The 26,000-nt window shown below is 48.1% G+C and overlaps 1 protein-coding gene across 2 annotated transcripts in view; it reads left to right on the top strand.

The window, feature by feature from the left end:
* The window catches only part of LOC140421052 (BCL-6 corepressor-like protein 1), a 516,176-nt gene that overhangs the window by 86,634 nt on the left and 403,542 nt on the right, over positions 1-26,000 (top strand). Inside the window, exon 2 of one of the 2 annotated variants that reach the window (XM_072505367.1) lies at positions 5,620-5,764. The exons of the other annotated variant lie outside the window; for it this stretch is intronic. The gene's annotated coding sequence lies outside the window, so the exon portion shown is untranslated. The remainder of the gene's footprint in view (positions 1-5,619; positions 5,765-26,000) is intronic. 2 annotated transcript variants of the gene reach the window in all.

Genomic DNA, 26,000 nt, shown 5'->3' with positions numbered 1-26,000 from the left:
TTGGATGGGGGTGACAAAGGTGCTTTCAAAAGTAGTAGGAGTCCGGGTCGAACCAAGCTGGGGGTTGGCTATATTTGGGGTTGCACAAGAGCTGGGAGTGCAGGAGGCAAGAGAGGCCGATGTTTTGGCCTTTGCGTCCCTAGTAGCCCGGCGCAGGATATTGTTAATGTGGAAAGAAGCCAAGCCCCCGGGGGTGGAGACCTGGATAAATGACATGGCGGGGTTCATAAAGCTAGAGCGGATTAAGTTCGTCCTAAGGGGGTCGGCTCAAGGGTTCACCAGGCGGTGGCAACCGTTCGTCGAATATCTTGCGGATAGATAGATGGGGGAAAAAAGAAGGCAGCAGCAGCAGCCCAGGATCTGGGGGGGGGGGGGGGGGAGGGATGGGGGGGGTGGGCGGGGGGGGTGTAGCTTGTGACAAGGCAGTTGCCAATTAGGGCTAGTTTTCAGTTTTGTTATTTAATATTTATTTATTTTTTGTTTTTTGTTTATATAAAATAGGTCATTGTTATCTGTGTTGTTATAATGTTGTGTAAAGGATGCACAATGTACTGTGTTGGTTGACCAAAAATTTTCAATAAAATATTTATTAAAAAAAAAAAAATAAGGGGATCAGGAGTTACGGGGAGAAGGGAGGAGAATGGGGATGAGAAACATCAGCCAGATCGAATGGTGGAGCAGACCCGATGGACCGAATGACCTAATTCTGCTCCTATATCTTATTATCCTCTGGTCACTGACCATCACAACGTCAGCTTGCCACAGTGCAAAAAAAAAAAGGCCCCCACAAATGAATCATTCAAAGCTAATTTTATAAATCAAACTATTTCATAATGTATTCAAATTGGTGCAGTGCCTTTATGTTGTCTTCGGTGAGCCTTTGTCTTCTCAACCTTGCCTTGGGTGCGGCGACCTTCAAGTTAAACCACCACCAGCCAGCAAACTAAAGGTCCTCTGGGACTGTGGCAACATTTACATTTATTGTTGGCTGGATGCTGCAATCATGTAAAACAACAGGCAATATAAAGTTCTCATGCTGCTTTCATTGCAGTCGCTGACCACGTGTGGGGCGGGATTCTCTGATCCTGGGGCTAAATGTTGGCGCCGCCGTAAACGCCGTTGTGTTTCATGACGGCGTCAACATGCCCCCAGGAGCAGCTATTCTGACCCCTAAAGGGGGCCAGCATGGCACTGGAGCGACCCACGCCACTCCAGCTGCCGATACCGGACTGCAGCTGTCAAACGGGCGCCACGGGTCTGCGCATGCGCAGTGCGACCGGCACGATTGAGTGCATGCGCGGTCGGTCCTTTCTCCGTGCTGGCCCCGAGGCAACATGGCATAGGGATATGGGGGCTGGCGCGAAGCAAAAAAGGCCCCCCGCCCGAGAGGCCGGCCCGCCGATGTGTAGGCCTCGATCGCGGGCAAGGCCACAGCAGAGGCCCCCCTTGGGGTCGGAACCCCCCCTCCCCAAACCAGGCCGCCCCCAGATGGATGTACGCCGAGGTTCCGCCGGGTAAGACCACAAGACCACATGTGGATGGCGCCGGCGGGACTCGGACTTTTTGTGCAATCCAGGACGGAGAATCGCCGGGGGGGGGGGGCGCGTTGAACATAGAACATAGAACGATACAGCGCAGTACAGGCCCTTCGGCCCACGATGTTGCACCGAAACAAAAGCCATCTAACCTACACTATGCCATTATCATCCATATGTTTATCCAATAAACTTTTAAATGCCCTCAATGTTGGCGAGTTCACTACTGTAGCAGGTAGGGCATTCCACGGCCTCACTACTCTTTGCGTAAAGAACCTACCTCTGACCTCTGTCCTATATCTATTACCCCTCAGTTTAAAGCTATGTCCCCTCGTGCCAGCCATTTCCATCCGCGGGAGAAGGCTCTCACTGTCCACCCTATCTAACCCCCTGATCATTTTGTATGCCTCTATTAAGTCTCCTCTTAACCTTCTTCTCTCCAACGAAAACAACCTCAAGTCCATCAGCCTTTCCTCATAAGATTTTCCCTCCATACCAGGCAACATCCTGGTAAATCTCCTCTGCACCCGCTCCAAAGCCTCCACGTCCTTCCTATAATGCGGTGACCAGAACTGTACGCAATACTCCAAATGCGGCCGTACCAGAGTTCTGTACAGCTGCAACATGACCTCCTGACTCCGGAACTCAATCCCTCTACCAATAAAGGCCAACACTCCATAGGCCTTCTTCACAACCCTATCAACCTGGGTGGCAACTTTCAGGGATCTATGTACATGGACACCTAGATCCCTCTGCTCATCCACACTTCCAAGAACTTTACCATTAGCCAAATATTCCGCATTCCTGTTATTCCTTCCAAAGTGAATCACCTCACACTTCTCTACATTAAACTCCATTTGCCACCTCTCAGCCCAGCTCTGCAGCTTATCTATATCCCTCTGTAACCTGCTACATCCTTCCACACTATCGACAACACCACCGACTTTAGTATCGTCTGCAAATTTACTCACCCACCCTTCTGCGCCTTCCTCTAGGTCATTGATAAAAATGACAAACTGCAACGGCCCCAGAACAGATCCTTGTGGTATTCCACTTGTAACTGAACTCCATTCTGAACATTTCCCATCAACCACCACCCTCTGTCTTCTTTCAGCTAGCCAATTTCTGATACACATCTCTAAATCACCCTCAATCCCCAGCCTCCGTATTTTCTGCAATAGCCTACCGTGGGGAAACTTATCAAACGCTTTGCTGAAATCCATATACACCACATCAACTGCTCTACCCTCGTCTACCTGTTCAGTCACCTTCTCAAAGAACTCGATAAGGTTTGTGAGGCATGACCTACCCTTCACAAAGCTATGCTGACTATCCCTGATCATATTATTCCTATCTAGATGATTATAAATCTTGTCTCTTATAATCCCCTCCAAGACTTTACCCACTACAGACGTGAGGCTCACCGGTCTATAGTTGCCGGGGTTGTCTCTGCTCCCCTTTTTGAACAAAGGGACCACATTTGCTATCCTCCAGTCCTCTGGCACTATTCCTGTAGCCAATGATGACATAAAAATCAAAGCCAAAGGTCCAGCAATCTCTTCCCTGGCCTCCCAGAGAATCCTAGGATAAATCCCATCAGGACCCAGGGACTTATCTATTTTCAGCCTGTCCAGAATTGCCAACACCTCTTCCCTACGTACCTCAATGCCATCTATTCGATTAGCCTGGGTCTCAGCATTCTCCTCCACAACATTATCTTTTTCCTGAGTGGATACTGACGAAAAATATTCATTTAGTATCTCGCCTATCTCTTCAGACTCCACACACAACTTCCCATCCCTGTCCTTGACTGGTCCTACTCTTTCCCTAGTCATTCGCTTATTCCTGACATACCTATAGAAAGCTTTTGGGTTTTCCTTGATCCTACCTGCCAAATACTTCTCATGTCCCCTCCTTGCTTGTCTTAGCTCTCTCTTTAGATCCTTCCTCGCTACCTTGTAACTATCCATCGCCCCAACTGAAACTTCACACCTCATCTTCACATAGGCCTCCTTCTTCCTCTTAACAAGAGATTCCACTTCTTTGGTAAACCACGGTTCCCTCGCTCGACGCCTTCCTCCTTGCCTGACCGGTACATACTTATGAAGAACACGCAGTAGCTGATCCTTGAACAAGGTCCACTTATCCAGTGTGCCCAACACTTGCAGCCTACTTCTCCACCTTATCCCCCCCAAGTCACGTCTAATGGCATCATAATTGCCCTTTCCCCAGCTATAACTCTTGCCCTGCGGTGTATACTTATCCCTTTCCATCATTAACGTAAACGTCACCGAATTGTGGTCACTGTCCCCAAAGTGCTCTCCTACCTCCAAATCCAACACCTGGCCTGGTTCATTACCCAAAACCAAATCCAATGTGGCCTCGCCTCTTGTTGGCCTGTCAACATATTGTGTCAGGAAACCCTCCTGCACACACTGTACAAAAAACGACCCATCTAATGTACTCGAACTATATCTTTTCCAGTCAATATTTGGAAAGTTAAAGTCTCCCATAATAACTACCCTGTTACTTTCGCTCTTATCCAGAATCATCTTCGCCATCCTTTCCTCTACATCCCTAGAACTATTTGGAGGCCTATAGAAGACTCCCAACAGGGTGACCTCGCCTTTCATGTTTCTAACCTCAGCCCATACTACCTCGGAAGATGAGTCCCCATCTAGCATCCTCTCCGCCACCGTAATACTGCTCTTGACTAGCAGCGCCACACCTCCCCCTCTTTTGCCTCCTTCTCTGAGCTTACTAAAACACCTAAACCCCGGAACCTGCAACATCCATTCCTGTCCCTGCTCTATCCATGTCTCCGAAATGGCCACAACATCGAAGTCCCAGGTACCAACCCATGCTGCCAGTTCCCCTACCTTATTTCATATACTCCTGGCATTGAAGTAGACACACTTCAAACCACCTACCTGAACACTGGCCCCCTCCTGCGATGTCAAATCTGTGCTCCTGACCTCTATACTCTCATTCTCCCTTACCCTAAAACTACAATCCAGGTTCCCATGCCCCTGCTCAACAGGGTAGTTGAGCAGCCCCCCGACCCATGCCGCAATGACGCCGATTCTCCGCACTCCGGAGAATCCGCAGACCGGTGTCCAGGGTAGCCGATTATCTGAAGAGGGGAGAATCGGCGCCATTGGCACCGGCGTGGTTGGCCTGGGCTGAGAGAATCCCGCCCGTGGTGTTGGGAGCTATCAATTTTTGCCCACATCATTTTTTTAAAATTCACCATCATTTCATCATCGATGTTGGAATACCTCATGGCAGGTGTTGGGCTGGATTCTCCGCACCCCGACGCCGAAATCGCGGCCAGCGCCGGGGCGGAGAATCCATTTCCCCGCATGGAATCGGGACCGGCGGCGGTTCCCCGATTCTCCAGGGCCCGATTTTGCCGCGCCGCGTATTACCTACCTGCGGCCATTGCTGGAGGCCCGCCTCGCCATTCTCCGCCCCTGACCGGCCGAAGCCCCGACGGCGTGGATCTAACATGGTCCTGCTGGTTGTGATACTAGCGAGGCGGCTCAGTCTGCGGCCGCCCTGGTCGGTGACGGGCCAATCGGAGGGCAGGGCAGGGCCTTATACAGGCCCAGGCAATTTTTGGGTGGGCAGTCCGGGTTGGCCACACGGCTGATTGGGGGCACTATGTTTAGGGTCTAGCTCCGCGGTCTAAGTCTGCTATGGAGCACAGTGCGGCCACTGGAGGCCGCCGCCGTGCGCATGCGCGGCCTCTGACCCGGAAGCGCGGGTGCCCATATCAGCAGCAAAAGCTGCGCGTTTCACGCTGGTTTACTGCTAGCCCCCTGCAGGGCTGGGAATATGTGGCCCTTTCACGCCAGTTTTTCTGCAGTGAAAGTCCACAGTTTTACGATGGCTGAGGACATAGTCCCAAAAACAGAGAATTCAGCCCGTGGTGTTAATTGAGTTTAAGTGCGATAAGTTAAATGCCAGATATCACTTCTGATCACTGTATTGTTTCTCCTGCTGGATTTTGGGTTGAAACAGAATTGGGATTCAGTTATGAGCTAGTTCCATAGTCAAATGTGCTGCCTTTCTTTATTATTAGGTTCAAATCTAATGTAGACTCACCTCGTGGAGGGCTGCCATCACCTTTGAAACTGTACCACAGCAAGAGTGCTACAGTTTCTACCTTCATAGGAGGGAAGAAAATTGGATAGACAGTGCAATTGGAACATACGACACATGCAGAGGTAAATTAAAAAATAAAATGCACCTTAAAAAGGTAGAAATTTTCAGTGATTCAGTTGCCTTGAATATTTACGACCTCAAAAGGAAATGAAATTACTTCTGTCACTGATAATTTTAGCAGAGTCAGAATGGGAAATCCTGTTTCTAATCACACTGAACCTACACTCAAATTAGAGTTGGGAGGAGTTTAAGCCACAGTGGTTTATATATTCTGCCACCTATCAGAAACCAGAAGATAGAGGTTGTTTTGATTCCTAGCAGTGTGACTGAAAAAGTGCAGCAATCAAGGGATAGAATTAATGGCCTGTGTTACTTGAAGACCAACATCTGTAATACATAATCGATTGTTCTGTAATTTAAAAGGTAGCAAAAAAAGTGTGAGGTCATCATATTTTTTGAAATTAAGATGGTTCAATACTATTTCATAAAGAAGCAGTTAATGACTACAAAGGAATATTTGTGTTTGAAGTTTCAAAGCCAGAAACTGAGTAAAATTGAGAAATAATAAGAGCTACTTCACAGTGGGGTGTATACCGTAACAAATTACTGAAATGTGCAAACAGCTTATGAGTAATGATAATGGGGAACTACAATTATCTTTTAATGTAGACTGGAAAAGTAACAGAGTGAAGTGCAAAGATAGGGAGGAATTGCTTAAAATGTGCACAAGAAGACTTCCTTGATCAGTGTGCTTCCAGCCTAATCAGGAAGGAAATAGATCTAATTCTATGGAATGGAGTGGGGCAAGTGGAGCCTTTGGGAAACAGTAATCACAATATCATTAGGCTTAGAGTAGTTATGGAAAAGGGCAAAAGAAGGAGTTGAAAAGGTATCAGGCCCAGGTAGATTGGAGTCAAAGATTAGCAGTTAAACAGTAAATGAATAATGGGAGGTCTTCAAAAGAGTGTATACTTCAGGTCTGAATGAGATTTATTCCCACACCTGATGACTAAAGATATCGGGCTGGATTCTCCGTTTTGGAGTCTTAAGTGCCCACGCCGCCATGAAAACTGTGGTCTTTTACAGCAGGAAAACTGGTGTCAAAAGGCTACAGAATCCCTGTTTTGCTGTGGGCTAGCAGGGAGCCGTCGTAGAGCTCGCAGCTCTAGCTGCCGATACGGCCCCCAGCACTTCTGGTTCAGTAGCCGCGCATGCGCATGGCGGCAACGTACAGCGGCCGCACCGTGCTCCATAGCGGACCCAGCCCGCTGACCCGGACCACCAAACTAGTGCCCTGCATCGGCCGCTCGCGCGCCCCGGACTGCATGCCCACATTGTCCCCAGCCCTGAATGAAGCCCCCCAGCCCCGCCCGCTGATCGACCCTCCCCTGAATGTGGTGGCCCCAGACTGAGTCCACAGCCGCCACGCGAGGAGCCCGGACGGTGTGAGCATACGTAAGCCACGCCGTCGGGAATTCAGCCGGTTGGCAACGATGCATCGCGGGCGGACCTCGAGTACGCTGATTTTCAGGGGGTGGAGAATTGAAAAACCGGCGCCGCTCCCAATTTTGGCACCAAAACGGATTCACCGCCCTGTCGCCGAATGCGATTTTGGCATCGGGGAGCGGAGAATCCAGCCCATGGAGATTTAAAACTAACAAAAAAGGAAACTCATTGGTTTACAATTCAGTAGGAAACCAAGCTGAATATAGAAAGTTAAGGGGAGAATGGAAAAAGAAAATAAAGGGCAAAAAGATTAGAGGGAACAAAAAAGAACCCTGAAGTATTTCATGAAACTACCCTTTATTTATATATAATGAAAAGGAGAATAGGGGCGATTAAGTACTAAAAGGGAGATAATCTTGTGGGGACAAAGGGCAGGACAGATGTACTAAATTAGCACTTTGCCTCATCTTTGATGAAAACATTTGTGGGTGGCACGGTAGCACAGTAGTTACCACTGTTGCTTCACAGCGCCAGGGACCCAGGTTCGATTCCCGGCTTGGTTACTGCCTGTGCGGAGTTTGCACGTTCTCCCCATGTCTGCGGTTTCCTCCGAGTGCTCCGGTTTCCTCCCACAGTCCCGAGAGACGTGCTTGTTAGGTGAATTGGACATTCCGACAGGTGCCGGAGTGTGGCAACTAGGGGATTTTCACAGTAACTTCATTGCAGTGTTAATGTCCGCCTACTTGTGACACTAATAAAGATTATCATTATACGAAGAAGAGAGTGCTAACAATATTAGTAAAACAGTCAAAAAGGATTTGAAGAACGCCCGGTCCTAGGGCCAGTGAAGGCAGTAAAAGTTGGGAGACAGCACAGAGGAGGGGAATGTCGAAAACCAGCAAAAGAACGGCCGTGAAAAAAGCGGCTGAAAGTCCGTCGGGGAGGGGAAAGGTCACCGCGGGGTCAGTAAAGAAAATGGAGGCTGGAGCACCAGGGGAGGCCGCATTGTTTACGGCTGAAGAAATAACTAAAGTGATGGCTGCGGAATTCGAAAGGCAGTTTGCAAAATGCATGGAGCCGGTGAGGAAGGAGATGAGGGAGGTTTTGAGTGTGTTGGTGGAGGAGGCGATTTCCCCGGTGATGACGGCGGTGGCGAGCGCAGTGGCGGAGGTGCGAGAGCAAGGGGAGGCGCTGAAGGAAGTGGAGGAGACGTTACTGCAGCACGATGATCAACTTGCCTCGATGGGGAAGGAGATAAGGAAGGTGATGGACATTAACAAGGATCTGCGAGGAAAAATGGAAGACCTGGAAAACAGATCCAGGCGACAGAATTTGAGGATTGTGGGGCTGCCCGAAGGAGTTGAAGGACCGAAGCCGACTGAGTATTTTGCTGCGATGCTAGCAAAATTATTGGGGGAGGGGGAGGATCCCTCCCGATATGAACTGGATCGGGCTCATCGGTCGTGGAGGCCTGTACCAAAGGCGAGTGAGCCGCCAAGGGCAGTGACTCTGTGCTTCCGTAGGTACAGTGTGAAGGAGAAGGTCCTGAGCTGGGCCAAGCAGAAGCGGCTGGTGCAGTGGGCTGGAGCTGGTATACGTGTATACCAGGACTTTACGGTGGAGCTGGCGAGGAGGCGGGCTGCCTTCAACCGGGTGAAGAGGGCACTGTACATTAGCAAGGTGCAGTGCGGCATTGTATATCCAGCGAAGCTGAGGGTGACTTACAAGCTCAGGGACTTTTATTTTGGAACGGCGGAAGCAGCAGAGGAGTTTGAGAAGGCCGAAGGACTGTGGCAGAACTGACAAATTGAGAAATGGCCATGTGCCGATGTAACCTCATGACTGTATTTTCTTCTTTTTTGTTTCACTGCGTGCAGGTGTAGGGGCTAAAGGAGCCAATGTTGTATTTGGACAAGGGAAGGGATGGGACTTTCACTCGAAATTAGGGCTCTTTGGGGTGTAGGTGGATATGCGGGGTGTGTGTGCTAAAAGGGGATTCCTGGGATTTCCTAGGGCCGGGCAAGGGGGAAAGGGACCCGGGCGGGAGCCTCCACGCTGGCCGGTTTAAGCCGGCCAGTGAACGGGAGTGAAGTGGGGGGAGGGGCTGCGGTCATCGGAGCCTGGCAGAACAGGGTCCGAGTGGTCTAGCCGGGGTGGAAAGTTGGAGGGAAGGAACCGAGGTTGGGAGGAGGAGTTTTACAAGAGGCAGTGGACGGGAGGAGCTGGAGACTTAGGGGGTGGGGGTGAAGGTGGGGGGGGGGGGGGGGGCGGGGGGGGGGGGCGGGGGGGGGGGAGGGGAGGTGTACAACTCTTGGGTATCATGTACGGTCTCTTTCAGAGGCTGGATGGCGTTGAGTGTAGGGGGGAGGGGTGTGTGGACTCTATAGGTCAATGGTGACCATGAGCGGTCCCGGACTCCTTTTTCTTTTTCTCCTTTGTTTTTTGTTTCCACCGTGGGAGGGTTTGGTTTATTGGATGCATATATTGACAGGTGGGCCGTTGTTTGGGGTGGTGGGAGGATGGGATCATTGGTATTGTTAAGGGGATTGATTTTGTATTTGTTACCATTTACTGTTTGTGGGTGGGGTGTAAATTTTTGAAGGAAAATGTGAAAATGTAGAATAGAAAAAATATTTTTTAAAAAAAGGATTTGAAGAAATTGAAGATAAAATTGGAGGATTTGCCTAAAAAAGGATTTGCACTCCTAAAGTAGAAAAATCATTCAATCTGGGTGTGATGCACCTCAAATTGCTGAGGGAAGAAAGGGTAGAAATTGCTCTTGTCTAAATCTTCTAATACTACTTAAAAATTGGAGTGGTGTTAGAGGACAGGAGGATTATAAATGTTATGTCCTGTTTGAAAAGCAGAAAAGGGATAAACTCGATAACCGTAATCCAGGTGAAGAAACTTTGAGACATTAATCTGGGACAAAATTGGCAATTATCGGTACATGAAGATAGTGAGCAAGCCACTCACCTTATCACTTTTAATATTTGCATGGCTGCGAGCCGAGTAAAACTATGTAATGGAACCATACATTGAAATAAGCAGGCTGTAAACAACTAAGAACATTTAGAATAATCATTGATGGACCACTTACCTGACATATATTAATGGCTTTGGTATACAGGGCATAATTTTGAAGTCTGCAGATAGGCTTTGGTATACAGGGCATAATTTTGAAGTCTGCAGATGACAAAACTCAGAAACATAGTACTGTAAACAGTATTGAGGTCAGTAACATATTTCAGGATGACAGACTGGAAAAAATGGCAGGCATAGAGCAGATGAAATTTGATACAGAGAAGTATGATTTTGTAGGAAGCACAAGGACAGGCAATATAAATGAAATAGCATGATCTTAAAGAGAGTTCAGGAACAGAGAGACATGGGGATGCATGTACACACCTGATACACAGGTCTTTGAAGGAAACAGGCAAGTTGAGAAGGTTGTTCAAAAGGAATACAGGATCCTTGGCTTTATATATAGATAACCAAGAATACAAACTCAAACTCCTATGGAAAACCTAGACCCCAACTGGAATTCTGTGACCATTTTGGGGCACTTCACTTTGAGAAGGTTAACAACGCCTCCAAGAGGGTTTAGAGGACATTTACTAAAAAGCTTCAGTTGCATGGAGTGACTAGAGAAACTGTGTTTGTTCTTGTTAGAACAGAGAAAGTTAAGGTGAGATTTGACCGATGTTCAAAATCATGATGGGGTTTGATAAAATGAGTAAATAAATTGAAACTCTTTTCAGTGGATGAAGGACCGATGAGCATCTGGCACATATTTAATAAAACATGCAAACAAAAACAAAAGCAGAGGTTATGATCTGGGATATACTGCCTGGAAGGGATGGTGGTAACAAGTTCAGTAATAACTTTCACAATAGAAATTGGTTAACTATTTGAAAAAAGAAAAAATTGCCAGGCTCTGTGGAAAAAAGCAGGATAATAGGACTAATTGGATAGCTCTTTCAAAGAGTTTCTGTAGGCATGATGGATCGAATGGCCTCTACTTCTGCACTGTTTAGTACTATGAATTAGATGTAAGAAGGGTTTAGTTGAATGCCAACTCCATGCTGAGCAAATCTCACCTGGCACAGCAATGGGTCACCACAATCAATTTTAGTGTAATTAAAATAAGTAGGGGTGGAGGGAGGGGGGGAGGAGGGTGAAATAAAACAGCTTTCAAATTCCTGATCACTGTCCAGCAATCCCTAGTGAAAAAAGTATGCTTGTGTAAATGATTGGGGGGTGTGGAGAGCAATTAGGCTAGTCTTCCCCTGGTCAGTCAAATCGTCCGTTTTTAGAAGAAGTGGAATACCTTTAATAAAAGGCAAAAAGATATTGATTGAATTGTAGCTATATTGTTTGATATGCATTGTATATGCATCAGCAAGGGAGTAGATGCTGTTTTCTGATATCCATTGGCCCTTTGTTTCTATAGGAATAGTTTGGTGAACAACATAAAGGGGCATCATTGCTGTTTTGAGAAGGGAACTGAAATTACTCAGCTCTCGAAGAGCAGAGCAGCATTTTCCATCGTCATGACAATGCCAAATGCAAGTGATGCAATATTTATTACAGGAGGCGAATTACATGCTTGCAAGGATATTTTTGTGTTGACTACCTTAACTGAACTGTAAAGCTTTTGCTAACGTTGTTCCAGAAGTGATAGTTCCTTTAATTTCAGTTTTTTTAAAAAAGTTGTAAGAGGAGGACAAGCGATTTGGTGTGACATGACATCCCGTGACAAACCCCGTGAATTTCTAAACTTACCATGTGTAGGTGATTTTCTGCCTGAGCATTGCAATTTTGATTAAAGTTCCTGGAGACCGTGATAATAACAGCTTTTAAGTAAAACTCAGTATTTACAAATCACTTGCCCTAGACAAGCTGTCAGTTAAGTGGAACAGAGGTAGAGCATTGGGGGAAATAATGGGATGTGGAGGGATTCACAGCCTGAAATGACTAGGAATGACAATTGCCTTTTAGTTATTTAAAGAGCATTACAAGGTAGGAGTAACTAGTAAAATCTATGTCCTAGGAATCTGCCTGGAAAATGCTCTTTTAAAAAAACAATTCTGTCATTATGGTAATTAATATCTAACAGGCTGTTCCTCATTTTTAGCTATTGAATTTTCAGTAGTTAATGTAGTTCAAATATGTAGTTTGCTAACCCATTATATAATTTGATATTATAGTGCTTGCTTAAAGGTTACATCTGGCTTATTAGCTCTTAAGGGTTGAAGTAATGGTTTGATCTTTGTCCATGTGGCTCAATTGTGTGAGTGCTGCCCAACTCTTAGGATCCTTACTGTTACTTATTTTATTTTCCCTCTTTAATTCCCTAAAGCTGACTTAAAGCTTTTTACTAATTCCTCATGAAGGAAGTGGTATGTTAGAAAGGTGTTGGGTACAAACACAGCCTTGTGACACACCTGTTTGGTACAGATAGAATTGAAGGAATTTTATAGATGTGCCATAGGCTGTTTTTCATTTGCTCCAGTAGTAATAAGCGGCTCTGTTATTTGGACTTTCTCGCTTGGATGGTGAGAAATATGGGTGTAAAGAATTAGTGGCAAGTTGAGAGTTTGCCACAATATTTGTTATTTATTTTTGAACCACTGTTGAATGTTGAGTTTACGTATAAGATCATTTAAGTAAATGTCTACCTTTTTGAAATAGTAAAATATTTGAAGATAATATTACCAGTGAACCTAGGTATTCAAACTGTTTGATTTTTTGTTGATTTATAACAATTTCAAGTTTGTAAGTTCCACTATTTTCAACAAAGGTCCTAACCTTCCTGCATCTTCTGGCATCAAACTTCCCCCTCAATTTAACGGAGCTGCATTGTGCCCCATAGTTTCACCTCAACGGAAGCAGTTACTGACAATGTCACATATTTCAATTGCTGCCCATCACCAGGTCACACATCGCTACTCTGTGTTAAAATGGGTGAATGTCCATTCACAACAGCTTTATTTTGTGATAAAATGGTTCAGCATTTCTACTCTCCAGGATCCTCTCCCTATCCAGAAGTCATCCCCAGTGGGAAAAATCTAGCTCTCAGTTTCAATTAGCATAATCTGCTTTCAATTCACTGAGGTTAGTCCTGGTTAAGTCTTAAAGGGACCTGCATTTCTAACATTGACACCATGGCTGTAAAAGTGACTATTGGCAGGATTCTCCCCTACCCGGCGGGGCGGGTGATCCTGGCGCCGAGGAGTGGCGTGAACCACTCCGGCGTCGGGCCGCCCGGAAGGTGCGGAATCCTCTGCACCTTCAGGGGTGAGGCCGGTGCTGGCGGGATTAGCGCCGCGCCAACCGGCGTGAAAGGGACTTGGCGGGGCGCCAACTGGTGCCGAAGGGCCTCCGCCGGCCGGCGCGAGTTGGCGCATGCTTGGGAGCGCCAGCATGTGCTGGCGTCATCCCAGCGCATGCGCGGGGGGGGTTCATCTCCGCACCGGCCATGGTGGAGGTCCACAGAAGCCGGTGCGGAGGGAAAGAGTGCCCCCACGGCACAGGCCAGCCCACGGATCGGTGGGCCCCGATCGCGGGCCAGGCCACCGTGGGGGCACCCCCCCAGGGCCAGATCCCCCTGCACCCCCCGAGGACCCCGGCGGCCACCCGCAGAGCCAGGTCCCGCCGGTAAGTACCCGTCTAATTTACGCCGGCGGGACCGGCCTAAAACGGATGGCCGCTCAGCCCATCAGGGGCCGGAGAATAGCCAAGTGGGCCGCTGCCACAATTCCCAGGCCCGCCAAAACCCTGGCGCCGGAGAATTCGGTGGCCAGCGTGGGCGGAATTCACGCCGCCCCCCGGCAATTCTCCGGCCTGGCGGGGGGTCCGAGAATCCCGCTCTATAGCTATGAAATTCTATGCCGCAGGATCATTCCAGGCATCACGAACCTTAGTCAGTTTGAAATCCATGGCCGCATCAGGCAGGTCACAAAATACCCTCTTCACTGAGCACAACCATTTTGTTACCTTTTCAATGGCGGAAGCAACACAAGAGGAAACGACTCAGAGCAGAATTGTAGGTTCCGCTCTTTGCAGGACATTTTTGATCTACCATCATAGCCCTATGTGTTCCATTTGAAGATGTTGGTATCTTCTTTAATGGAAAGCACTGATTTGAATATCCAATTGTTATGTGGTCATAGGCAGTGCATCATACAGGTCTGTGCCCAGTATTCCCCAAAATAGTCGCAACATCTTTATTCTGTGCCAGTTGTCAACCTACTCTCCCTTTTCCACCCAGACTGTTGAGTGTCAAGCTGGCTGCTTGGGCACATGGGAATCCCCTGATTATTAGCCTCTTGACTCCTTACTGGAACACAAGCACAGATGCTCAGGGATGCTCCAAAGAAAGCTGTGCCTCACCAAAGCTTGATTAAGCAAAAGATTGAATCAGATTTATTTGCCTGGTGAGATCTGGAGGGATCTTTTAGGACAGCAGAATTATCTACTAATAGTGCAGGAGCTGGATGCTTGGGGGGGCACTCCTGCTATTTGCTTCCCATGATTGTCTTCCCATGATTGTCTTCCAATTTCTGTGGAAAAGCAATTGTGTCGATGGGAAGCCAAGCAAAAGGATGTAAATATAAAAAGAATAATATTGTTGTTACTTGAAAGATGGCAGATTTGGGAAATGGAGAGGAGTAATTGTGAGGACAGCAGCAAGTGCAAAGTGTGGTAGTAGGGGCCGAGGAGGTTGGGTGAAGAGTGCTGCTGTGATTGGAGAAAAGTGATTGGAAGGAGATGGGGGAAAGTGTGTGAGTGCTGGGTGACAGGTAGTGTTGGGCTAAGGAGAGAGTAAGGGTGGATGTTTCTGAAAAATGACTGTCATTTTGGCATGAAAATCATTGTGCGGCAGCATGATTCAGATCGTGATCTTCCCCCACTTAGTGCAATTAGTGCTCCCACATGTGAAACACGCCTTGCCTGTCATTGTGCCCTCCCATCGGGCATCTGATATGCCTGACCCTAGGCTTAGTTGAGTACTGCAACCAAGGGGAGGAATGTACTTAAATGGTTCTTCAGCACTCATTCCCAGGCAAGCCTGCAGGATACTGTAGCACAGTGGTTAGTACTGTTGCTTTACAGCACCAGGGTCCCAGGATCGATTCCCAGCTTGGGTCACTGTCTGTGTGGAGTGTGCACATTCTCTCCGTGTCTGCGTGGGTTTCATCTGGGTGCTCCGGTTTCCTCTCGAAGTCCCGAAAGTCATGCTGTTGGGAGAATTGGACATTCTGAACTCTCCCTCAATGTAGCCGAACAGCGGGCAGCACAGTGGCGTAGTGGTTAGCACTGCTGCATCACGGAGCCGAGGTCCCAGGTTCGATCCTGGCTCTGGGTCACTGTCCGTGTGGAATTTGCACACTCTCTCTGTGTTTGCATGGGTTTCGCCCCCACAACACAAAGATGTGCAGGATAGGTGGATTGGCCACGCTAAATTGCCCCTTAATTGGAAAAAATGAATTGGGCACTCTAAACTTTTTTGTTTAAATGTACATGAATAGGCGCCGGAGTGTGGCGGCTAGGGGATTTTCACAGTAACTTCATGCAGTGTTAATGTGAGCCTACTTGTGACAATAATAACGATTGTTATTATAAGATGGCCGCAAGGAGTGCAGCCCACGATTTTTGGAGAATGACCTAAAGAAGCTTTCGGGCGCCGTGGAGGAGAGGCGGTGCATCATCTACCTGCATGTTGGCAGGAAACCTACAAGTAACATTGCCATCCGGACCTTGGAGGTGGTGGCACCTGCAATCAGTGCCAGCAGCATGACCAGGGGGACGGGGATCCAATCCTGGAAGATTAATTTTTTACATGCTGCAAGGGTGAATGATCACCTGTATCCCCCGGCATCAATCCTGTCAGTCACTCCCGGCATGTTACCCTTAATTCACCTGATGCCAACCTCGCAGCAACCCAACACCCAACATATCAGCATCCTCCTCCAGATCCGCTGGAACTGACCATCACAATCCTTGAGAGTCTAGGCATGATGCCCACAGATGCCAGTTGTTATGGACCCAATCCACCAGGCATCCAGCTCACAATGTCCTCTTTGTGTCACCGCTGGAGAATATAGCCCATAATAAAAGGGAAAGGGAGCAGATGGGGTGGGGATGCCCCCGCCCAGAATCCTCACCTTCTATGAAGAAAGAGCAAGGGAGGAGCGAGCTATCACCGACAGCGAGGTTGGCCTGAGCCATGGAAGTAAGGATCCACTTGACCTCCACCCAGGTGACATGTCTCAAGTAAGTTGTTAACTGTACACATTCTAGTCCTTCCCATTCACTGAAACCATATCCCTTGCCTTGCAGGATCACCATCCGATGAGGCCAGGCCATCCAAAGGCAGGGCCACACCTGCAGCATTTGAAAGATCTTTGAGGAGGACATTGAAGAGGCGTCACAGCTGTCACCCACACCATCCACCATCACAGAGTCAAGCATCTTGCTGGGTGCACTTAGTAGACAGTTTCTGGGTCACTATCTGGTGAGCACCACATTGCTGCTGATGCACGTCAGGAGGAGACAGGATCATCTCAAGGCAGTTGGAGGTCTGCTGGATCCCAGGACACAACTGTCCCCCAGCCAGATGCTGTGCCTTTGGAGATGTTCCTCTCAGAGTGTCTGCAGATGCAAAGGCAGAAACAGGAAACCCAGGAGGGGTTGTCAGCGACATTCCTGCAACTGCAAGTTCAATTGGAGGAGTCCCAAAGCCTTCAGTCACAGGAGTTGTTGCCGGCATTGTGTGGCACCCAGGCCAACATGCAAAGGGTGGCGACCGGAGTGGAGATCCTGGGGCAGGACGTCAGAGCCATGTATGGTGGATTTCAGGGCATGGAGCAGTGTCTGAGGACCATGGCTGAGTGCCTTGAGAGTATGGCCAAGTTACAGAGGGCCATTGCTGCGTTGCTCCAGAGCTTGGTGCGGACACAGAGCGCCATAGCTAAGGACGTCAATACCGTGATGCAGACAATGTTAGGCCTCAAGGACTGGCAGTGCCAGGTGACGCCGAGGCTTCTGGAGCTCACTGCAGCTGCCCCTCCATCACATGGAGTAGCCCAGGGGCCCAAGAGCATCTCGAGGGAGGAGGAAACACTGAGGCCTATCTCCGGGCCTGCCAAGAAGATTACTTTGGCCAATCCCAGCCCTTCTGAATCTCCCCTTTCTGATACTTGTAAATCTCGGGGGCAGCGGGCAGAACAGGGTGACACAGCGGCATCAATGATACCCGAAAGTTAGCCAGGTCCCTCCAGAGTACTCCCGCCAAGGGCATCTCAGGCCACAGGGAGTGGAAGTCAGAAAGCCACCTTTACATCTGTTGTGTATCCTGGGATAACATCTAGATACAGTGGTAGGCCACGTAAGATAAGAAGTTGTAGATGCACAGAGTGAGAGTGGGTGAAGTTAGCTACTGTTAGTAAGGGCATTGATAATGTTGCACTGTCATGAATTACCATGTGGGGGCAGCACGGTGGCGCAGTGGTTAGCATTGCTTGCTCATGGCGCTGAGGTCCCAGGTTCGATCCCGGCTCTGGGTCACTGTCCGTGTGGAGTTTGCACATTCTCCCCGTGTTTGCATGGGTTTCGCCCCCACAACCCAAAACATGTGCAGGATAGGTGGAATGGCCACGCTAAATTGCCCCTTAATTGAAAAAAATTAATTGGGTACTCTAAATTTTTTTAAAAATGAATTACCATGTGAAATAATATTGCACCTCAAATCCATAATGTCTCTGACTATGACCCCTCTCCTACAGGGATGGTTCATCTTCCCATTTAAACTGAGAAACTCCTGAGGCCCCCCCAATCAATCACAACAGTTAGACCCCCAAAGAGACCCTCAGTAACAGATATTCAACAAAGACTGCCTCATCACTCAGTGAAATCTTAACGTTGCCCCTTCTGCCTCCTTGAGGCTGCAGGACAAAGTAATTTGGCCCCCACCCTCACTCAGATATGGGAGTCAGTGTGCAATCAGCAAGTCAGACAGGAGTCAAACATAAGCAGAACCTGAGGAACATCACAACTTTCCTCGCATTGAATTGTCATCACCTTCCTGTCTTGGCTAGTGACTCACTTCTATGGCCAGCCCAGGCCCATCGCCGTGGTGATAATTTAATGAGACCTTCAGATGGAGGGGGGTGGGGTGGGGTTGGGGTGGTGGGAAGGTTTGAGGTGGTGGGGGTATGACAGTTTTGGGGTGGGAAGGCTTTCGGTGTGGGGGGGGGGGGTGTGGGGGGGGGGGGTAGTTACAGGTTTGGAGGTGTTGGCGTTGTGGGACTGCCACTCACCAAGCTAACTGATGAATGACCCTGGAGGCTATGAGGGCCTCCTGGCCTGGCACACCCTGCCGGCTGATCGTTCTCAAGGTTCTCTTCAGCTTCTTCCTCCATTCCCTCCTGGTCCACCTCTTCATCAGAGGAGACGGCACATTCCTCCTCCTACTCCAGGATGTTGCCCCACTGCTACACCAGGTTACGGAGAGCACAGCAGATGACGACAATGTGGGACAGCCTCTGGGAGCTATGCTGAAGAGCACCCCCACACTGGTCGAGGCAGCGGAAACTCGTCTTCAGTAGCCCTCATAGCCTCCAGAGGCTCCAGACCGAGGCGGAATCAAGTTACAATGAGGCTCTCAGTTCCAGCCGGTCAGTAATCAAATTTGATTATTGACCGGCTGGCACTGAAAGCCTCATTACCGGCATCGTCAACCATGACCTGAATGGGTAGTCTTTGTCCCCCATGAGTGATCTGGGCAGCCTGGGTGGCCCTCAAAGACCCTGGGGACATGCGAATGCCCCAGTATGAAGTTGTCATGAACGCTCCATTCGTGAAGCTGACTACCCTACACCGAATCCAGTGATTGGCGCTGCCTCACTTCTCTGCTGTCCATCACACTTCATTGCTTTACCGGCCACGGTCACGGCCGAACTCACCATCAGAGTTGCCTATGGGATTGTGTCTGGTTGCATCCTCCCTTAACATCAGTTGCAGTGGAGTTCATCATGTGTTGGGACAAATTAATGCCCATGTGAAAATTAATGGCTGTTGGATCCCCCTAGTACGATTCCCCCAGGACATTCGGGCAGTCGCAGCTGCGAGGATCGACACTATTCCTCCGATGCCCTGCACCCAACCTTCATCCCTTGACACTTAAGGGGTGCTCAAAAAAATGACTAAGTGTCATTTTGGGCAACTGTGGCAGAGCGTTTCCCGCCGGCGTTTTGGGTGTGATTCAGACCTGCAGAAATTCTATGATTTACCCAAAGTTCGTAATTTTTGGAGGCTTGGGGAGTTTCTCATTGGTCAAGCCCACACTCGGAATTGTTTTCTGCAGTGGGGAACTAAACTCGCTGGCCAGATTGGCTCCTCAGAGATTGGGGTGCCATGTTTGAAAAGGTGCCCCGATCTCAAATGAGTTTGAATGTCCCCCACACCTCTCTCTCCCACGGACAATGCGACCCCCCACAAACATGGGCAACACCCACAACCCTCGGCCCCTGAGGGGCAACCTCCCCCATCAACTAAAGTTACTGTGAGCCAGCCTGATCATCACTGTTCAACCTTCTCTGTCGGTGTCACCAGTCCTTTCGGCTGGTGACCTTCAGTCTTATTACTCCCTTCCCTCCACTTCATGAGCCTCGCTTTACCCAGTCCCCAGGCCCCGAGACCATTGGCTACTGCTATCTGTCAGTTCATTCTCACTTCATTGGCACACAGACTGAAGGCACACAGTGAAAAGATTTTCAGACAAAACACCTTCCTCTTGAATCTCTGAGGACAGTCAGCAGTTGTGCAAACAAAGAGCATTTTCATTCATTCTTGCCTTTGAAATGCTCTGTAAATACATAACTTTTCACTTACTGGGCTGTGAAATGTTTTTAAAACAGACAGGCTGCAGAATTGCTCAGGGCTGTGAACTATTTTTAAAACAAACAGCAGACTTATAAGCAACACAGACCCCAGCCAAGGTGACCCCTGTCCTGACCCTCTCACCCCCAGACTGACAACCCCAAACTCATGCACACTTGAACTAGCCTCCCTCCACAACTGTCGAGTGGTAACTTTCTCCTTGTGCACCATGGACTTCTCTCTCGGAGTCCATGGCACCTGGTTCACATTTTTGCAGAGCAGTAGTAATTCGTGCCTGCTACACATCAAGCATGTGGGCGGGAAGATTCAATGAGGCTGGAACATCTGACTTTAAACTCGCTAATGATATTAAAATGGATTTAAATGCATTCAACTCTGGTTCTCGCCCTTCCTGGACCTGAACTTATTCATTGGGGAAGGCTCAGGGAGATCGCATTCTGAAATTATGCTGCCGTAAATCCTGTTTTTGACGTCTGGCAATATTTTGCGGCCATTACAGGATTTGCGCCCATGGCTAACGGACCCACAAAATCGCATCCAAAGAGCGATATGAGTGTAGGGGTGGGATTCTCCTGTCCTGCTGCAGTGAATGGGAGGTCAGCTGAGCGCCAAATTCTCTGCCCTCGCTAGCAGCAGTAGCGGACTTGAAACAGAGAATCCTGGCCTAGGTCTTGGCTTAGGTTCAAGTCAGGTTACAATTTTTCTGGCATAGCAGCCGGGGCCTCGCTCTTGTGCTCCACTCATTTAGCTGCTCTGCCATCTCTGCCTACTGGAGCCCTTTTCCCTTCAGCTGGAAAGAACAGCTCTTCTTTGTCATCACCTTCCCAACAGCCATTTTTAGTAATTCCAGTGGCAGCAGACAAAGTGCAACCTGCCTTTAAGAGGCGTAGGTTGCGTTTAAATAATGCCCCTTCTAAATGAGCGAGCTGCATGAGTATTGCTGACATCTCACCAAGCATAATCAAATGAGGAACACAATCCCAATTTTGTGTGTCTCTTGTTAACATTGTTGGGCTTGTGCTCTGATTGTGTGCTTATTTTGCTGAAGTTTACAGTGCTGATTGAACTTCACCACCAGACTCAGGATTTGTGATCTCGGTCGCTTCAAAACTTTGCTTCATTTATGCAGTTCTCCTGGAAACAAAAATATCTGAAAACTGCTCCTATGTGCCTGGAAAAATTTAAAATCTGGACTGACCCTCTAGTACTGTACTGAGGGAATGCTGTCTTTCAGATGAGATGTTAAACCGAGGGCTGAATGTGCTTTCGGGGGATGCTCCCCTTTCAGGGGAGCAGGAGAATTCTCTCCAGCTGGCCAATACATATCCCTCAACCAGTGTCACTGAAAAAAAATGATCTGGTTATTTAATTCATAAATATTTATGGACCTTATGTGTAAATTGTCTGTTGTGATCTTGAATTGCCACAGTGACTGGGTTTCATTGACCCTGAAAGATTTTTTTTTTTAAACAAACAATTTTATTGAGGTATTTTTTGGCATTGTAAACAGTTACAGATAACCGAAACGTGCAAACATCAATATAAAACCAATACTTCAATCAATCCATACCTATTTATCCCCCCTACTCTACTCTCATCTCCCCCCCTCCCCCGCTCTTCCTCCCTCCCCCCCCCCCCCCCCCCCCCCCCCCTCCTGCTGACGTTCACTCTCCCGCGAAGAAGTCGATTAATGGTTTCCACCTTCAGGCGAACCCCAGTACAGATCCCCTCAAGGCGAACTTAATTTTTTCCATACCCAGAAAACTTGACATGTCCGAAAGCCATAGTTCGGTCTTCGGGGGTTTTGAGTCCCTCCATGCCAGCAGTATTTGCCACCGGGTGATTAGGGAAGCAAAGGCCAGAACATCTGCTTCTTTCTCCCCCTAGACTCCCGGGTCTTCTGAAACCCCGAAAATTGCCACCCCTGGACTCATCACCTTGTTTTCAGCACCCGGGACATGACCCCCGCAAATCCCTCCCACTACCCCCTAAGCTTAGGACATGCCCAAAACATGTGAACATGGTTCGCCGGTCCTCCCGTGCATCTAGCACACTTGTCCTCTACCCCAAAGAATTTGCTCATCCGAGCTACCGTCATGTGGGCCGGTGAATGACCTTAAATTGAATCAGGCCGAGCCTGGCACATGTTTCGGTTGAATTTACCCTACTCAGAGCTTCTGCCCACAGCCCGTCCTCCATCTCCCCGCCAAACTCCTCCTCCCATTTGAGTTTCAGTTCCTCCGACTGGGACTCTTCCCCCTTCATGAGCAGCTTGTAGATATCCGAGACTCTACCCTTGCCTCCTTCTCCTCTAGAGACTATTCTGTCCTGGATCCCTATTGGTGGGAGGCGTGGGAAGGATGGGACCTGTCTGCGTACAAAGTCTCGCATCTGTAAGTACCTAAAGTCATTTCCCCTTACCAGCCCAAATTTCTCCTCCAAGCCCCTCAAATTCGCAAAGCTCCCCTCCAGGAACATGTAGCCCACCCTCCCCACCCCCGCCCGCACCCATGTTCGAAACCCTCCATCCATGTTCCCGGGGGCGAGTCGATGGTTATCACATATTGGAGCCCAGACAGACGCACCCCCCCTCCCCCACATGCCTCCTCCACTGGCCCCATATCCGCAGGGCCGCCCCTACTAGCGGCTGGTGGAGTACCTGGCTGGCGGCAGCGATAGGGGAGCCGTGACCAGGGCTGCCAAACTGGTGCCCCTGCACGAAGCCGCCTCCACTCGCTCCCAGATAGACCCCGTACCCACCATCCACTTCCTTACCATGGCTATGTTAGCCGCCCAGTAGTAGTTGATCAGACTCGGCAATGCCAGTCCCCCCTCGCTGCGGCTCCTTTCAAACATCGCCTTCTTCACCCGTGGGGGTTTTCCCGCCCAGACAAAGCTCATGATGATTTTACCAGTCCTTTTCAAGAAGGACCGTGGGATAAAGCTCGGGAGGCACTGGAAGATGAACAGAAATCTAGGGAGGATTGTCATCTTTACAGTTTGCACCCTCCCCGCCAGTGACAGCGGGAGTGCATCCCATCTCCGAAACTCCCTCTTCATTTGTTCCACCACCGTAGTCAAATTTAACTTATGCAACCTGCCCCAGTCTCGTGCCACCTGTATCCCCAAGTACCGGAAACCTTCCTCCACCAGCCTAAATGGCAGCTCCTTCAATCTATTCTCCTGGCCCCTTGCCTGCACCACAAACATTTCACTCTTGGCCATATTTAATTTGTACCCTGAAAACCAGCCGAACTTCCTCAATGTTTCCAGTATATTTTCCATCCCGGCCAGTGGGTCCGACACGTACAGGAGCAGGTCGTCCGCATAGAGAGAGACCCTATGTTCCACCCCCCTCCTCGTCATTCCTTTCCACCCCTTTGCAGCTCTCAACGCCATCGCCAACGGCTCTATGGCCAGCGCGAACAGCAACGGGGAGAGTGGGCACCCCTGTCTGGTCTCGCGGTGTAGTCTGAAATAAGACCCTGAAAGATTTAAGACATATTGTGATCATGAGACAGGCTATAAAAATGAAAGTATTTTCTACTAACGTCAGTGGCACCTCTTTTCCCATTTGAGAACAAAAAAGGACTTTCTGAGATCTGCTGGCTGATTCCTCTGATTCAAAGAGAGCCTAATAGGACATTTTCAACATTTGTGGCCAATTATTAAACCATTTCATTTCTGATGCTTGGGTGTGTGATTAACTTTTTTTCTATGCAAGTCCAGAATAACTTGCCAGTAAACAACAGATTCCTAAGGCAGGAGGAATCAAGTATAAGTGTGAAGACGCCTAACCCTCAAATTGTTTACTGGATAAGGATAAATGTACATAAGAATAAGAAATGGAAAGAGTATGGTGCTTATGATAAGACATTTGCTAAATCTCTGTTTAGAAACAGCTGATACAATTATGTATCTTCATTCCGATGTGTCATCACATTTTACCATTGTGATAATAAATGATCCGTAGTTATGTTTCCACAAACAAAAAACAAAGTTTTCTCATATGCATAATGTTTTTCCTAAAGAAATTGTCTAAAATCACAAAGGGTATGATTCAACTAAATGGGAACAAAGTCACAGCGGGTACGTTTTGCTGCGTGTTTCCTAGTGTTCAATGGGGAATGCACACAGCCCCGTTTTCTACACCGAGGAGCTCCACTTGCCAGAAATCCTCGTGTAGCAAGAGATTGGGACGCCATTTTTAAATGATGCCCCAATCTCCGAAACCCCCTGGCGTGATGCCCGACCTCCCCCAAACCCCAACTCACAATGGGAAGGTCTCCAGCCCCCCCACAACATCCGCGCAGAGCACCCCGGCCTGATCGCCAGCACACAAAAAATGCCAACTTCGACCTTGACAATGCCAACGTGGAACCCTGGCTGTGCCCCTCCAGCTGGTAGTGCTACCTGGACATCTTGGCATCGCAATGTCTCATGTGATCGCGAGACATTGCGAGTCGGGTAGTTCCTGGGAGCGGGGTCTCCCAGCTTTTATCGGCCACACTGCACCACGGCGAGCTGCTTTTCGGGCGCAGGCTGGCCGTTGGATCGCACCCAAAATCTTTAAACATGACAGAGACATACAAAACTACAGTCTTTATTACTCCAAGTGCGCAGTGCGATCTTGAACTAGCTTTTGGAGGTTTCTCTTTTAATCTCCTCCCTCTTTTTTGGTGGTGGCGGTGGGGGGTGGGGGTTGCTTGGCTGCTACTCAGTCTTTTCTTGTGGTCAAGAATTCCCTCTCTCTCTCTCTCTTGAGAATTGCAGGGAGTGAACCAATATCTTAATATGGCACACTGCAACGCTGCAGTTTTATACTTTTCAAGTAATAACCCTTTGTTTCTCAGATGTGGTGTGTGCTTTGTAGTCAAGATGAAATTGTGAGAAATCAACCCCAATAAATGTATTTTTAAACAGAACTACCGGTTTTTCTAATATACAAAGACTGATTTAAAAAAATTAAACAAGAATTTAATTTTGAAAAATAAAAAAAGGAAAAGCAATTTGAAAGAAAACTTGATGGTGAGATGTTAAAAGCATCTAACACCAGTTATGTGGTCTTCTCTGATATGATTAGTTAAATTTATGCAACTGCATCACTATGTGCACCTGGCATTATTAATCTTGCTATCTGATGAAAAGATTAATTTTTCAAAGTAGCCAGAATGACTATGGCAATCCTACAGAGCTCCTGGAACTGAGGCATTTGGAAATTTCCTCAATCAGGTGATTATGATATTTTAGTTAAATTGGTAAAATTGGATAGATTTAAAGAGTATCAGCCTAATGTTGCATGTACAAGAGTCATTACCAAGGCCCCAACCAGTCCCTAAACAGGAGGATACCCATCTGAGCAAATGGTGAGAGATGCACATCATTCAGTTCTAGGTAGGAAAGCCTAGTTGTTAATTGGACTGTCGGGAAAATTCTTTAATGGGAAACAGGCACTGACAATCTGATTTATGTAAGTGTATTTTTCTGCTTCTGTGCTAAATTATATAAAATAAATTGATTATTAAAGTTTAAAATATTTTTTATAAGAAGAAAGAAAGAACTGAATTGTTATTATACCATTTATGACCTTAGATCATCCCAGAGTTTCCAGCCAATGAAACACTTATGAAGTGGAGTCAATGTTGTAATGTAGAAAACATAGCAGCAAATTTTCATACAGCAATGATAATGACCCAATAGTTGGTTGAAAGATAAATATTGGCCTGGACAGCAGGGAGAACTCCTCTGCTCTTCTGCACAATAATGCCATGGGATCCTTCACATCTACCTGAGAGATTAGATGGGACCTTGGTGTAATATTTCACCTGAAATGCAGCTTTTACATTAGCCTGGATTATGTGCTCAAGTCTCTAGAGTGGGACTTGAACCCGTAACCTGCTGACTCAGGAGCGATAGCACTGCTACCATAAACATGGGTTAAACCAT

The sequence above is a fragment of the Scyliorhinus torazame genome, chromosome 5 (assembly GCF_047496885.1).
Source record: "Scyliorhinus torazame isolate Kashiwa2021f chromosome 5, sScyTor2.1, whole genome shotgun sequence".
NCBI lineage: Eukaryota > Metazoa > Chordata > Chondrichthyes > Carcharhiniformes > Scyliorhinidae > Scyliorhinus > Scyliorhinus torazame.
Note: the sequence above shows the minus strand (reverse complement) of the source record. Positions and strands in the feature narration are given on the sequence as shown.